Source organism: Typopeltis vanoorti, chromosome 13 (assembly GCF_054136105.1).
Source record: "Typopeltis vanoorti isolate ZY-2024b chromosome 13, IOZ_Tvanoo_1.0, whole genome shotgun sequence".
In the NCBI taxonomy this organism is placed as follows: domain Eukaryota; kingdom Metazoa; phylum Arthropoda; class Arachnida; order Uropygi; family Thelyphonidae; genus Typopeltis; species Typopeltis vanoorti.
This window is the reverse complement of record NC_143561.1, coordinates 61,294,333-61,309,318: the sequence shown is the minus strand read 5'-3', so window position 1 is coordinate 61,309,318 and position 14,986 is coordinate 61,294,333. Positions and strand designations below refer to the sequence as shown.

Here is a 14,986-nt window from a genome sequence, read left to right as displayed (position 1 = left end):
TAGCATCAGCCTTGACAACCAAGACATCCCCAACCTCAAAATGTGCAGACTATACTAGATGGTGCATCTCCACCTCCCTCCAAAAAACAGCACAAAGATTTTGTGGAATTTTTGGAGTACTGTCTTCTCCACTCCACCACTGCATTTACCTGATCAAGACCAGTCTTCTGTGCTTGGGTCTGTCCCTGAATCAGTCATTTATTCTCCTGTATCGCATGAAGAAATTGTATTAGCTTTACCCCCCACCTCCCCTCCAGTAATTCAGCAGCTTCTGGCCCTGATGGCTTTCCAGTGTCACATTTAAGGAAAGTGCCCATTCAGATCCTTCAAGTTCTTCTGAACATTTTCCTATCAACTAAAGTTATTCCACCTTATTTAGAGAACTCAAGAACTATATTTATCCCAAAAAAGGATACCGCTAGTAGAGCTGCGGATTACAGGCCTATTACAGTTTTTCCTGTTCTTCTTCTTCTTCGACTTTATCAAAAAGTATTAGTCAATAGACTGCAAAAATATATTCAACATGACATTCAGCAGAGAGCTTTTGCCCCTTCAGATGGCTGTGCTGAGAACATCTATATTCTTTCCATCCTCCTTTCCGATTCCTGTCAATGTCTTAAGCCTTTGTTTATGGCTTCTTTAGACTTCAGAAAAATCTTTGATAGGTTTTTCTTCCTGCTATTTTAAAAGCATTATCTAGTGCAAGCTGTCCAGATTCTTTTCTTTCATATGTTTTAGAGTTATAATCTAATAATTCTCTAACTATTAATACAGGGGCCTGTGAGACTTCTATTCCAGCAGTTTGAAGTGTTCACCAAGGCGACCCTCTATCCCCTCTTTTCTTCAACTGTGTCACCGATGAGTTACTTTGTTCTTTACCTAACCATATTGGTTACTTTCTTGATGCTTCTTCTTTTAATGCTGTGGCCTTTGCTGAAAACCTTATTCTCGTGGCCTCCACTGAGGTTGGCCTGCAGGAATTCCTTGACTGGGCAGTAGACTTCTTTCATGTTAGAGGTCTTACCATAAATGTGGAGAAGTCCTGCACATTAGCAATTGTCCCTTCTGGCCATGACAAGAAACTAAAGGTCAAAAATCCTAAGTTTTTCCTGCATGGTAGGCCACTGCATTGCCTTACAGTCCTGGAGGAATGGAGATACCTTGGTATCTTCTTCACACTGAAAAGACAGTCTTCTATTCCCTTCTCTTTAGAAAATGCTTTGTCATCTTTAAGAAAAACTTCTCTCAAATCCCAACAAATGCTTTTCCTCCTTTCAAATAATTTGCTCCCTAGGTACTATTATAAGTTGATACATAGGCATACCTATGTCTCAGTACTTTCAAATATGGATAGGGCTATTTGCTCTGCTGTTTTCTTCATGGTTCAGGCTTCCTTTAGATACTTTGTTGCCTATTTTCATGATATGATGAAGGACGGTGGACTTGGTATTCCTTCCCTCTGCTGGCTTATCCCACTCCTCCATTATAATAGAATTAAGAAATTAGAAATATCCACTTCTCAAATTTGCAGAGATGCATTTCATTGTCCTGCTATCCAGAAAGATTTTCAGCATACTACAGGCCAAGTATCAAGGTCAATTGATAGAGACTGCATTGGCAGAGCATAAGAAATGGGTAGCCCATTTCTTATGCTCTGCCAATGCAGTCTCTACAGCTATATACCTCTGTCATGGTGCATCACTTTATGGATCTAATCTAGTGCCTCCTCAGCATCAATGGGTACGGGAAGGTACTAGATTCCTACCTGGTTAAGAATTTACTGACTTAATCAGGGCTAGGATCAATACCCTACCCACAAGGGTCAGCAAAACCTACATCAGCAGAGTTAACAGTAATTGTAGGGCAGGTTGCCGCTACAGTGAAACCCTTTCTCATATTGCCCAATGTTGTTTCCAAACTCGTGGTATTCAGGTGAGGTGACATGATGACTTGGTCTCCATAATAAATAACTGGTTGAAAAACAAAGTTTGGGAGACTGCAGTTGAATCACACAACAGGACTATAGCTGGTATTAGAAAGCCCAATTTAACTGCAAAGAAGGATGAAAGAGTTTGGGTTATTGATGCACAGATAGCAGGTACTGAGTGCACACTTGTTGTTAGTCATAAGAGCAAGGTCTCATATTATGAGCAGAATATAGATCTTGCTCGACAGATTGAAGGGGAGTTTGGGGCAGCTCCTCATTTCACTGGTGCTACCATCTCCCTTCATGGTGTATCTATCGTGCAATGAGAGTTAGAAATACTTGACTTCTATAGGCATTATTTCTATAAGCAACAAGATCTTAATGTCTACTTCAGTAGACATTAAGATCTTGTTGCTTAGAGCTTTGCAGGGGACACTGATGACTTGGCATTCACCAACAAATAACTTCTAGAATACCTTGTACTGTCATGGGATAGATCTTGATGTATTTTGGCTTTAGCCTTTCTGGCCTATTGAGATAAAGGCATCGGCCTTTGCTCTGGTAGACCATAGTATGTAACACTGCATTTCAGTGCGAAGATTTATAAAATAAAATAAAATCCTCATATATCTCCTGCTCATTCACAATTAAGCCATCCTCTCCTCTGCACTTGATTATGATTTCACACTGATGGGAATGAAATACTCTTATAAATTGTTCAATGAATATCTCAACTACCTCCTCTGCAGCTGTGACTATTCCACCATCTTCATCCATTAACATCATCTTACAATAATCATTCTTTGTTCTACTTGCCACATATTGGAAAAACTCTCTGGGTTTTCTTTACCTGATTTGCTAATTTCTGCTCATAATGTGCTGTTGCTGGAAAAATATTTTCCACTTGGTTAGACTACAATATATATATCCAAGTGTAAGCAAACAAAGTTTGTGCCTGAAGTATCTTCAGGACTGAAGCAACTCGTAGTAAAGGAGGACCAAGCTCTCGTCACTCCTTGTCTCAGTATCTCCCATAATGCAAAGCACATCTCCTTGCAGACATGTATAATGCTATGCATTAAGAGAAGGGCCACTACCCAGTTTGGCAACTCATATAAGTAAATATGACCTCTCCATTGCTTCTGCCTTAGTATCACCACTTCTGGGTCTGGCTCCCACTGACGAGACCTCAATAAAGGTCGAAACTAGTCTGGGTAGTGGCTCTTCGCTTAACGAATAGCATTATACGTGTCTGCAAGGAGATGTGCTTTGCATTATGAGAGATACTAAGACAAGGAGTGATGAGAGCTTGGTCCACCTTTACTACGAGTTGCCTCAGTCCTGAAGATACTTCAGGTGCAAACTTTGTTTGCTTACACTTAGATAAAGGATTAAACTAAATTTATTATGTGCTGTTGCTGTCCTTACCAAGTGAGTCACATTCCTAGCCTGCTCTTTATATTCCTAATGCAATTGACTGACTGTTACCATTATTTATCTTGTGATGCCTATCCCCCTCTTCCAGATTTCATGCTTAATTCCTTCATTCATCCATTTACCATCTAACTTATTCATCCTTTTGACCTTAAGAATACGTTCACACGCTGATGTTGTTAAATATATTTTGGTCGGTTCTTATGCAGCATTTATCTCCTTCCTGATCAGCTCCTTGTTCCATGCCATAGCTCTAAGCTGTCTCCTAAGCTTCTCATAACCACCTGCCTTGTAATTCTATATATATTCTTTCCTCACAGAAGTCTTCATATGGCTGGCCACTACCCAGGTAATCACCTCATGGTTATGCTTACCAACTTCCAAGAGCTATAGGGCAAATACCTGTGAAACAGACCAAAAAGAATGACTGTCATTTGGACATGATATAAGTTCCCTGTTTTTGGATGTTGATAATTTCTTTGCAACTATTTCAAGCTTTAATATAAACAAAAAAAAAAGGTGCAGATTTTGAAAAAAAAAAAACAATTGCAATACATTAAAATTTTCTCATGTATAGCCTTGAAATTTATTGAAATGCAAAAATAGAAAAACAACTCCACAACAGACATATGAAGGTAAAGAAGCAGCTGATGAAAAATAGCAAAATAAATAAATCACATAAAACTTTCTAGCTAGAGAGTTAGCATGTGTTTTTAAAGAATATAGAGAAAAATGCAGGAAATCTAAGTAATGTAGATAAATCTTTGAAAGACTGTTCTGTTTGCATTTCCCATTCTATCTTCATCTCTCACACTACTACTGTTAAAGGAGCCAAGCAATTCTGTTTTGTACCAATCTCCTGGTCTCTCTCTCTCTCTCTCTCTCTCACTTCATCTCTTACTTCTGATCTCTTGCTTGCATCTCACACACACACACACACACACACACACACACACACACACACACTGCACTTCCATCTAGCAACAGATTCTCCAATTTACTCACTCCAAAGCCATTCAAATGCAATCCATCACGTCTATATAATTCCATTCATCCCTAAAATACATGACACACATCCACAAACTACACTCCCTTTTCCTCACACACCTTCACTATTATATCATTCATCAAAGGTTGGTCGATTGGTAGAGCCTCTGCTACTAATGGCTTAGCAAAAAGTTAAGCAAGTTTGAGCGTGGTTAGTAGTTGGAAGGGATTCAATCGTTTGATGCTGTTGGCACACTCTCCCTCGATGAGTCTTTGGACTCCCTGGAGGTGTCACATAATAATAATAATAATGATTCTGGCTTCCCCCACTCATCATTGTCATACCTTGCCAACACACTGACAATCTTTCTCCCTATACTGTTATCTTTCACTCATTTCAATAACCTCCAAAATAACCTCCAATCTTTCCTAACTTTGTTTTTGTCTATCTATCTATCTATTTTTTTTCCCGCTAGGTGGTCAAGGTGTTGCAGGTGCGTTCATACCGCTCCTGCCTTCTCTCACCTTTTATACGTTTATCTGCAAGGAAGGACTTTGTTATATTCTCCAATCTAAGAGCTATCCATTCATCCTAGTCGTGTATGCGTAAGTGTAGTGATAAGTGATTTATGACAGTTTTCGTCTCCTGGTGTATGAGTTCCTATATATCTTCAATTTCAACACCATAATTCCTTCTTTGCCACCTGCACTAGCTGCATTCCTCATCTGCGGCTATCGCTAGCGAATGATTACCTATCATGGCAACAGACAAACATTAGAGGAAGAGTTGAGTGTATGCTCAACAACAATCTCTCCCTCTTAACTGACTCAGCAAAGCAAGAACCCCCACAACTTTGAACCCGGAAGGAAGAGCAAAGTTCACGGGAACTATGGACACGGCGCAAACAGGTCAGTCAATTCTCCAAAACACTGATTTCACACACGAATACCACATCAGCCAGCAGTAAACTGATAAAAGCAAAAATAACTACCACTGTTAGCAAAGTCACTTCTCGAGAAAATGTAATTGTTATCTTCACAACCAAAGAAAACATTGCACTAGAAGAGTATCTGACAGTGATCGTCAAAACTGTACCCGCAAAACATATTATTGACGCTTCCCGCGTAGCTGGTACCGTGCAGGTGTATTTCAGCCACATCTCATGGGCACAAACCGTACTGCAAAAAGGCATCGATTATCACTTCGAAGCAGCCCCAATAGCACTGGCTCCAACAAAAGTAACCGTATCAAATGTTCCCCCCTGAAAATCCACATCAACTCATCAGATCTGCTATCAAGATACGGTTCTGTCACAGAAAAAATACGCACATTGTCGGCAGCCACAAAAAAGCCCGAATTTGCCCATGTTAAAAGCTTTCAAAGACAGGCATTAATGCACTTTCCAAACAACAACGCATTACATGACCTCCCAAAATTAATCAACAGGGACATAAATGGAATAACCTACACTTTCTACTTATCTTTCTCATCACAGTGCTTCTTCTGCCATGAAGAGGGTCACATTAAGAAACAATGTCCCTACATGTACCAAGGATTCATCAACAAATATCCCATCCCAGAATTGCAAACCAGTTGAACAAAACAACATCGCACACGAAGAAAATCCAAGCATAGGAAAAAGTAAACCAAAAACTCTCTCCCCATCATGAATCTCGGAAACAAGAAAATCCCGAACCGGAAAAGACAAGGTTCTGTCGAGTAATGAGATCCAAAGCTCTGATAACAAAGTCTCACAGCACAAACAGCATGAAAACACGAATCCTCCCAACAGAGATGACTCGGATGAACTAATTAAAAGCAATCCCCGGACACAATCAGAATCACCAACCCAGCCTCCCACTAATTCAAAACTTCATCCGATAGAAGAAACTACTCGAAATGGCCTTTCATCACCTGCAGCCAGCCAAGGAGAAACACAGTTCCCAGATGATGAGGAAACTGCACTTCCACATGACGACTTAGAAGAGGAAGAAGCTAAGGCAGAACTTTCCCAAACTGAGGGTCCCCTAACCATGAAGCAGCTGTCATCCTTCATTCAGAAAGTATGAGGCTCCCCTCACAAATTAACTATAGCCCTTAAATACACCACAAGAATCCCAGAACTAATATCTCAACTTCAGGATCTACACTCAAAATTGAAATGTAAAAAGAGCAGAGGTAAACAGGAGTAAGCGAATCTACTACCTGATTAATGGGCTACAAAGACAATACCAGGACCAATATTAGATTCAACCTACAATTAAACTTTCATAAGCATAATGTCGTTTAGCCTTTTTTCTCTCAATGCAAGAGGATGTGCCTCTGCTTTACGATACAGAATAGTCCTTGACCAGGTACAAAAATATCATATAGACCAATTACTTCTGCAAGAAAGAAATATCAACTCCTCATCCAATTTATCTAGAAGATGGGCAGAGTGGCCTTATGACCTACATCACTCTGCAACCCAACAACATCATGGAGCAGGAGTTAGTTTAGGTGTACATCATCAATCTCCCTACAAACTAAAAGTGATTGCTGATATACCAGGATATGCCTTGTATGCTCACATAAAAGCACGTAACCATAATACCCTGCATATGTTCAATATCTATATACCACAGTAGGATGCTATGGCATCACAAATCTTGGATTTCATTCAAAACCATCTTTCCAGTATTGACCAAGAACATATCATTATAGCTGGAGACTTTAATTGCACTCTTGACCAAGAAAAAGACAGACTTCAATGTACTGAACATCGTAGCTCATTAATAAACCAACTTCAAAAACTGGTAAATAATAATGAACTCATTAACGTCTTTCGGCATCAACATCCAGATAAGAAGTCCTACATATGGAGGTCAGCAACCACAGCAACTAATAGGCCACTCTACCAAGCATGACTGGACAGATACTACATTTCCAAACACACTGTTCCTCTAGTTAGAAACATCTCACACATTCCTTCCATCATCATCTCAGATCATTGCTTCATCAAGCTGCAACTTTCATTATTGTTGGAAGCATCCAAATCAGGAAGTGCCTATTGGATCTTCAACAATACTCTCCTGAAAGGTTCAGAATACATAACAAACACTCAGGCTTTAATAACTAACCTCACTCACTTGAAGGGGAATACAGACCCAATGAAAACATGGTGGCCCCACCTAAAATCACAAATAAAATCCTTTACGCACATCTACAGTCAAAAGAAGAATCAACAGAGAAACATTAGCATCAGACAACTTGAAGAACAGCTCAAGTATCTCCCAGAAGAAAGCCCTAAATATCATTCAGCCCTCCAAACCATGCAAAGACACTCAGAATTATCTGCAAAAGGTGCCCCACTAGATCGCGGCACATACAAATAAATCTTTCAGATGCCCCACAAAATATTTTTTCTCTTTGGAAAAAAAATACCAGGCAGCAAACTGCATCCCCTCTATTAGATTTCAAGATGGCAGCATCATAGAAGATCCAAGTAAAATCACTTCTGAAATTCTACAATACTACAAGAATGCATACAGCTCCACAGGCCATTCACGAAATACTGAAAGAAACAAAATAAAATCTGCAACAGATCGGAACCACTTAGAAAACAAAATCAGACTAGATGAACTGAAAATTGCATGTATATCCTTGCAAAAGAAAAAATCTCCTGGTCTTGATGATCTCACGTCAGAGTTCTTCCAAGTCTTCTGGAATCCACTCGGACCACTTCTCCTCAAAACACTGCAAGAAGCCTACCTCAATAGGCTCCCACAATCCGTCACAACCTCAGTAGCATGACTGATACCAAAGAAGGGACCACACGGATATCTGAAACTGGTGTCCAATCTCCCTAATTAATACTGATTGTAAAATCATTTCCAAAGTTATAGCAAACCGAATAAAGCCAACACTGAATGAAGTTATTGGACAACATCAAACGTACTCTGTTCCAGGAAGATCAATACATGATAACCTTCATTTAATAAGAGATCTCATCCACATTGCAAACAGCCACAATGTAAACCTGGCACTCTTCAGCCTTGATCAGGAGAAGGCTTTTGACAGGGTAGAGCACGAGTACCTTTATGAAGTCCTAAAGGTATTTGGATATGGTTCTCTCATCATTGAAACAGTGCAATTGTTCTACAGAGATGCATGCTTCTGTTTAAAAATCAACAACAGGCTCACCCGCACTTTGTCATACTCTTGAGGGGTCAAGCAAGGATGTCCTCTCTCTGGACAATTATACACACTGGCCATAGAACCTTTCTTAAAAAGAGTACACGATACCATCATCTCCAAACGAACCAGCATAATATAGCCACATCAAAAAATAACCCTATCAGCATATACCGATGACATCACTGTAATAGTCCAAAATGAAGAAGAAATGATGGTAACCGAGGAAGCACACAGTCTATATGCACAAGCCTCAGGGGCCAAATTAAATTCTGCAAAAACCACTGGCTTGTGGTCAGGCAGATGGAAGGCTAGAAATTATTCCCCGATTGAATGTACCGGTCAAGTGAAGGACAAATATACTTAGGTGTGCACCTTGGCAACACCAAAATGTATAACACACTGAACTGGACACAGCTGCACAACCGTTTTAAAGAGGTGCTAGGTAAATGGAACAGCATTCATTCCATGTCCTCACTTAGAGGAAGAGTACTAATAGTTAACCAGATTGCTGAGAGTGTGTTATGGCATACCCACAACATACTCACACCCCTGAAGAATTTCTCCACGACATTCAAAAGTTTCCTCTGGAACAATACTAACTGGACAACATACCCTGAACTCTACAAGCCACTCAGTAAGGGAGGTAAAGGTCTGGTTTCCCTTGAAAACAAGATTAGATCCTTCAGGATAATCTTCCTCCTCAAGACACTTCAAGTGCAATCATACTACGCACCTTTGATCACATCACAAAATCATCCACCAGAGGACTTACATTTCCGCAATCCTCTGAATGGCCAGTTCTGCACCTTGTACAAACCTCATTTTTACAGAGATGCTCTACAGCGGTAGAAAAACACAGAACTTCATCACACACTGACAGGATCAACAGAGTCAGCTGTACTTACAGAACCACTATTTTCAAACAGAAACATAACAAGTCTCACAACTGGCCAGCCCTTTCTTTTCCTTACATGGAACTGGGCAGGAATAAGAATCATAGGGGACCTCCTGACCCAGACTCTAAAGTGGAAAACATTCAAAAGCCTACCAATGAAGAACCCAAAAACTGAAAAGCAATATCAACAGATGCAAGCTGCTATTATAAAAGTCTATTCAGATATAGCTACACCTCAGGGAATCTGTATTCCTTCTAGAAACTGCTTCGAGCCGATATTTCATCTTGTACAATTTGAAGCCTCACTTCCACTTCTTCTCTCCAACTACAAGAAAATATACCACTTCCTCATGTCAGTGCCTTCAACTTCACCCTTTGTATATTCATCCTTAACCCTCTCATCTACAAGGCTGCACATGCCATTCAGTTTTCAGTGGGATCTTCCATATAAATCGAAGTGTGCCAAACCAAATTCCGACATACAGTGGAGACTATGGCATAACATCCTGCCAACTCCTTCTAAGCTCTACAAATTTCAGCTCAGAGAAATGGATCTGTGTCTATTCTGTGAAGTTTCAGGTACCTTGGAACATATACACACACACACACGCATAACTAACCTGTCCTGCAAACAAAGCAATGATAACCTATGTCCTGAATACTGCCTCTAACTATGCACACAGCCAAGAAGACTACTGGAATTTAGTCCATACAGAAGAAAACAAACACAGAATATGCAATTTCCTCTTCATCTGTGCTAAGGCCGACATCTACAGCTTCTATCTAAAACACACAAGAAATAACCAATACCCATCCATCACCGAATCGCACAAACCCTCATGTATAACCTTCGTCAGAAACTACAAAGCAGGCTTTCACTGGAACTTGATTACTACAAAGAAACAAGAACTGTCGCGAAATTCATAGAGGAGTGGAACCCAACTGGTACCCTGTTCTGGATTGCCGATGACAATACATTTCATCTGAACGACAACTAATAGTGAAACTGATCCAAAAGGAAAATCTTTCTTTCTCTGTAATATATATACTTATAATATGTAAATAGCCCTTTTGTTACCTATCTTCTCAGGTATATTTTATCAAGTTAAATAAAAAAAAATTAAAAAAATATCTATCTTATATATATATATATATATATCTATATATATAGATATATATATAAGTTAGGAAATTTACTGATCATACATTAGCTATTCTACTTAGGTGTTGATTTTTAGAATTGTCTGTTTATGTTCAGTTGCCATTTTGTGTTCTTGTACTGATGATATCTATGATACTCAGACGAAAATTCTACACTTAATAAAGTATTTTATGGGAGTTTTTCTCCTGTATTATAATCACCTTAAATTCTCTTTATGTCCACTTAAATCATTTGTCCCCACAAGCACCACTAATTCCCTTGCTCATTTCCTACTCATGTCCAAAGCACGGTTTATCTTGCTCATTCTCCTTCTTGGATAACAGACTTTATGGACTCTCTCTCTCTCTCTTTAACTAATTCTCTAATAATGGAATCTCTATACATTACTATTCTTGAAACACTTGTTACCTTTTTATCCTTTTTTCTTTCATTCTATTCTTTTGCATGCTTTCATTTGTTTCCACTACACGTCTAATACCAGTCCACATATTCCTTATTTCATTTTTCATTTTGAATAACAGTTTCATCAAATCTTGCATTCTGAAAATTTCACGCTTTGTCAATCCCATAGTCTTGCTACCTCTCATTCTACTGCACCTTACTTCATTTTCCTTACTTTACATTCTTGCATTCTTTCACTCCCTCAGTCTCACTAGCTTTTGTTCTATTTCAATTGCTTTCATTTATGCTATCTTTCATTACTTCAGCATGTTTTGCATTTGTTAACATCATAGTCTAACAAAATATTGCATTCCTACAAATTCATACTTTCTCTCGTCCATTATTCAGTCTCTACACAACATATTACACTCATGACATCAAACCATTTTTGAAAAATTTACATCATTAATGGCACTCAGTTTTTGCAACGCTCACCTAGTTGCATCAGCCAATGATCATGTGGTTAACCTCGTTAAGTACCGCCATTCTATTCAATTCAAAGAGGGCAAGATTAAAAAATTTCACTTAATAAAGTTAATAGCAATTCCCCAAGGTCAAACATCATGCAAACACACCAGGTTATCAAAAATAAATAATAATATACTAAAATTCAAGCAATATCACCAATTATTATGCAAAATATCAATTATCTTTTCAGAGCTCTTTATTATCACTATGCAAATTGCAGCCTTCTAGTGACCAGTCCTAATTATTATTATTATTGTATAGGTGCCTCAATGAAGTCCAAAGACTCATCATAGAAGATCCAGACTATCCACACAATCTATCAGACATTAATAGACAAAGCACTCATAATTGACTCTGGCAACCCATTCCACTCATTCACAACTCTCCAAGCAAAAAATCTAGTCTCACACCCCTACTAACCACACCTTTATTCAACTTCCAGGGATAACCTCTTGTTATTGCCCCTCTAGCCAAGTGCTGAAGCATTTCCAAAGCATCAATCTTATAAAACCCTTTAAGTAACTTAAATGTTGGAAGTTTTTTTCACTTGGTTAGACTTTAAATTATATATATATAATTTATAGTCTAACCATCATATAATCTACTCTATAATATAAAATGATAAGGCTTATTTTGTAACGTTTTTGTGTCATGTTTTTTGTCAAGTTATTTGAAATGTTTTGAAACTCAGGGCTACCCTGAGTGTCAAGTCTTCAAAATTCGAGTCATCAGAATTCAAGAACAGGCCTACCAGTCCGGAACTCAGGGGAGTTGGGCGCCGTAGACCCGGGAGGGGGGAGTCGGAACCCCACCTTTCGAGTCTTTAAAATTCGAGTCATCAGAATTCAAGGAGAACCGGCCTACCAGTCCAGAACTCGGGGGGGGGCATTGTAGGCAATCCTTTATATTAGTTTATAATATAAAGGATTAAACTAAATATATAATTTATAGTCTAACCAAGTGAAAAAACTTCCAACATCATTCTCTAATCCAGAGTAATTTATTAATAAGGTGTGACACCTTTTGGCAACTCGTATAGGTAAATATGACTTCTGCATTGCTTCAACCTTGGATACACCTCTGGGTCTGGCTCCCACTCAAGAGACCTCAATAAAGGTCAAAACCGGTCTGGGTAATGACCCTTTCCATAATGCATAGCATTATACATGTCTGCAAGGAGATGTGCTTTGCATTATGGGATACTAAGGCAAGTGATGTGAAGTATGTCCACTTTTGCCATGAGCTGCCCCAGTCCTGAAGATACTTCAGGCAAAAACTTTGTTTGCTTACACTTGGATAAAGGATTTAAACTAAATATATAATTTATAGTCTAACCAAGTGAAAATAACTTTTAACATTGTTCTCTAATCCAGAGTAATTTATTAATAAGGTGTGACACCTTTTGGCAACTCATATAGGTAAATATGACTTCTGTATTGCTTCAACCTTGGTATCGCCTCTGGGTCTGGCTCCCACTAACGAGACCCCTAAGGGTCGAAACCAGTTGGAAGCTTGGGTAATGGATGGCAATGCTGTAGCCAATGAAGTTCTAACTGAGGATCAGCTGTTGCTGTTACCCAGGTAGAGGGGTAATGGATGGCAATGCTGTAGCCCATGAAGTTAACTGAGGCACGGCTGTTGCTGTTACTCCTCAGATGAAATATGAGCAGTTCTGCTCGGTGGTGGGATGAGCCTGCCACTGAGTAGAGCCAAATGCTGAGAGCTCTTCTCAGTGACAGGGTGAGTCTGTTACTGAGGGGAACAATGCTGAGTTTTGATCCTTCAAGTTGCTCATTGTTGGGTGATCCGGGGGTCTCACGAGTTTTTGGAGAGGTAACCTCGCACTTAATACAGGGAAACAAGCCTGGGTAGTGCCCCTTCCCATAATGCATAGCATTATACATGTCTGCAAAGAGATGTGCTTTGCATTATGGGATACTAAGGCAAGTGATGTGAAGTTCGTCCATCTTTACCACTAGCTGCCCCCAATCCTGAAGATACTTCAGCAGGCAAAAACTTTGTTTGCTTACACTTGGATAAAGGATTAAACTAAATATATAATTTATAAGTAACTTAAATGTTTCTATCATAACCACTCTTTTTCTCCTGTCAACCAACTTTTTGCAATCCACACACCTTCAATCTATTTTCATAGGAAACATTCCACAGACAACTTACCATCTTGGTCGCTCGCCTCTGAATCTTCTCCAGTGTTTCCTCATCTCCAAGAAACCCAGGAGACCAGACTTAAGCACAGTAATCCAGATGTGACATACCAAGGCCTTATAAAGAGGAATAACAACTTCCTTATCTCTTCTTGTTAATGTGTTCTTCAACAGCAAGTAATCTTATGGGATACCTTAGCATCCTTGGCAATATGTTCTCTAAACTTTAACTCTATGTCTACCACCATTCCTAAATCTGTAGCTTCATCTACTTCCTAGAGTACAGTTCCATCAATGTGATACACAGCTTGTAATCTGTTTATCCCAAAATGCATAACTTTACATTTCTCCACATTAAACTGACATCCATTACCTTTGTCCATTCTGACAAAAATTTGATTTGAATATTTCCTTTCAAGTTATTTCCTATATCATTTATGTACAAATTAAACAGCAATGGTCCCAGCACTGAACACCACTAGTCATCTCTTTTTGTCTCGATTCTGTCCCTTGAGACACCACTTTTTGATATCTGTCCAGCAGCCACCCTCTTATCCACTTAACCAGTGTCATATACATCCCCATTTGTTGAAATTTGTGTAACACAGTTCCATGTGGTATTCTGTCAAATGCCTTTGCGAAATCCAGCAGAATCATCATATATCTATTTTTTCAACATCTCTTTGTACAACTCTGCTGTTACTCTATAATAAAAAAAAAAAGTATACTACTAAGGCAAGATCAGCCCCTCATACAGTATCGTATTTTTCTCAACCCATTCTTGAATTCTCTTTTTGACCAATTTTTTCAGTACTTTTACCACAACACCTGGGATACTGATTGGTCTATAATTTGATACTGCAGTCTTAGAACATTCCTTATGCAAGGAAATTATTTTGCCCTCATTCCACTCCCTTGGAACTCTACCAGAGCTGAGACTTAAATAAAAGAGCCTAGTCAGAGGCATTGCCAGTTCTCTTGCACATTCTCACAATCCCATCTAATCCCACAGTTGGATTTACATTGAGATTCTGCAATATCATAAGAACCTCCAATTCATCCACCTCTGTTACCACATTAGTATCTGTCATATATGTTAAAGCAGTAACCTCACTAGGATGATATACCCTTGCAAAGTGGTCACTCAGTAACTCACCTATTTTATCAACTTCTGTCCCCCCCTAGTGACCATCATCACTCATTAAAGTTCATCTTTCATAATCATTCTTCCTTTTACTTACTGCATAACAAAAGAACACTTTGGGATTTCCTTTGGCCTGCACGGTTAGAAGAATCTAACCGTGCAGGCCAAAATTCTTCACACTGAAGT

The 14,986-nt window shown here is 39.0% G+C and overlaps 1 protein-coding gene across 1 annotated transcript in view; it reads right to left on the bottom strand.

The window, feature by feature from the left end:
* LOC150100214 (uncharacterized) overlaps window positions 1-14,986 on the bottom strand; it is an 850,396-nt gene that overhangs the window by 692,522 nt on the left and 142,888 nt on the right. The window lies entirely within an intron of this gene.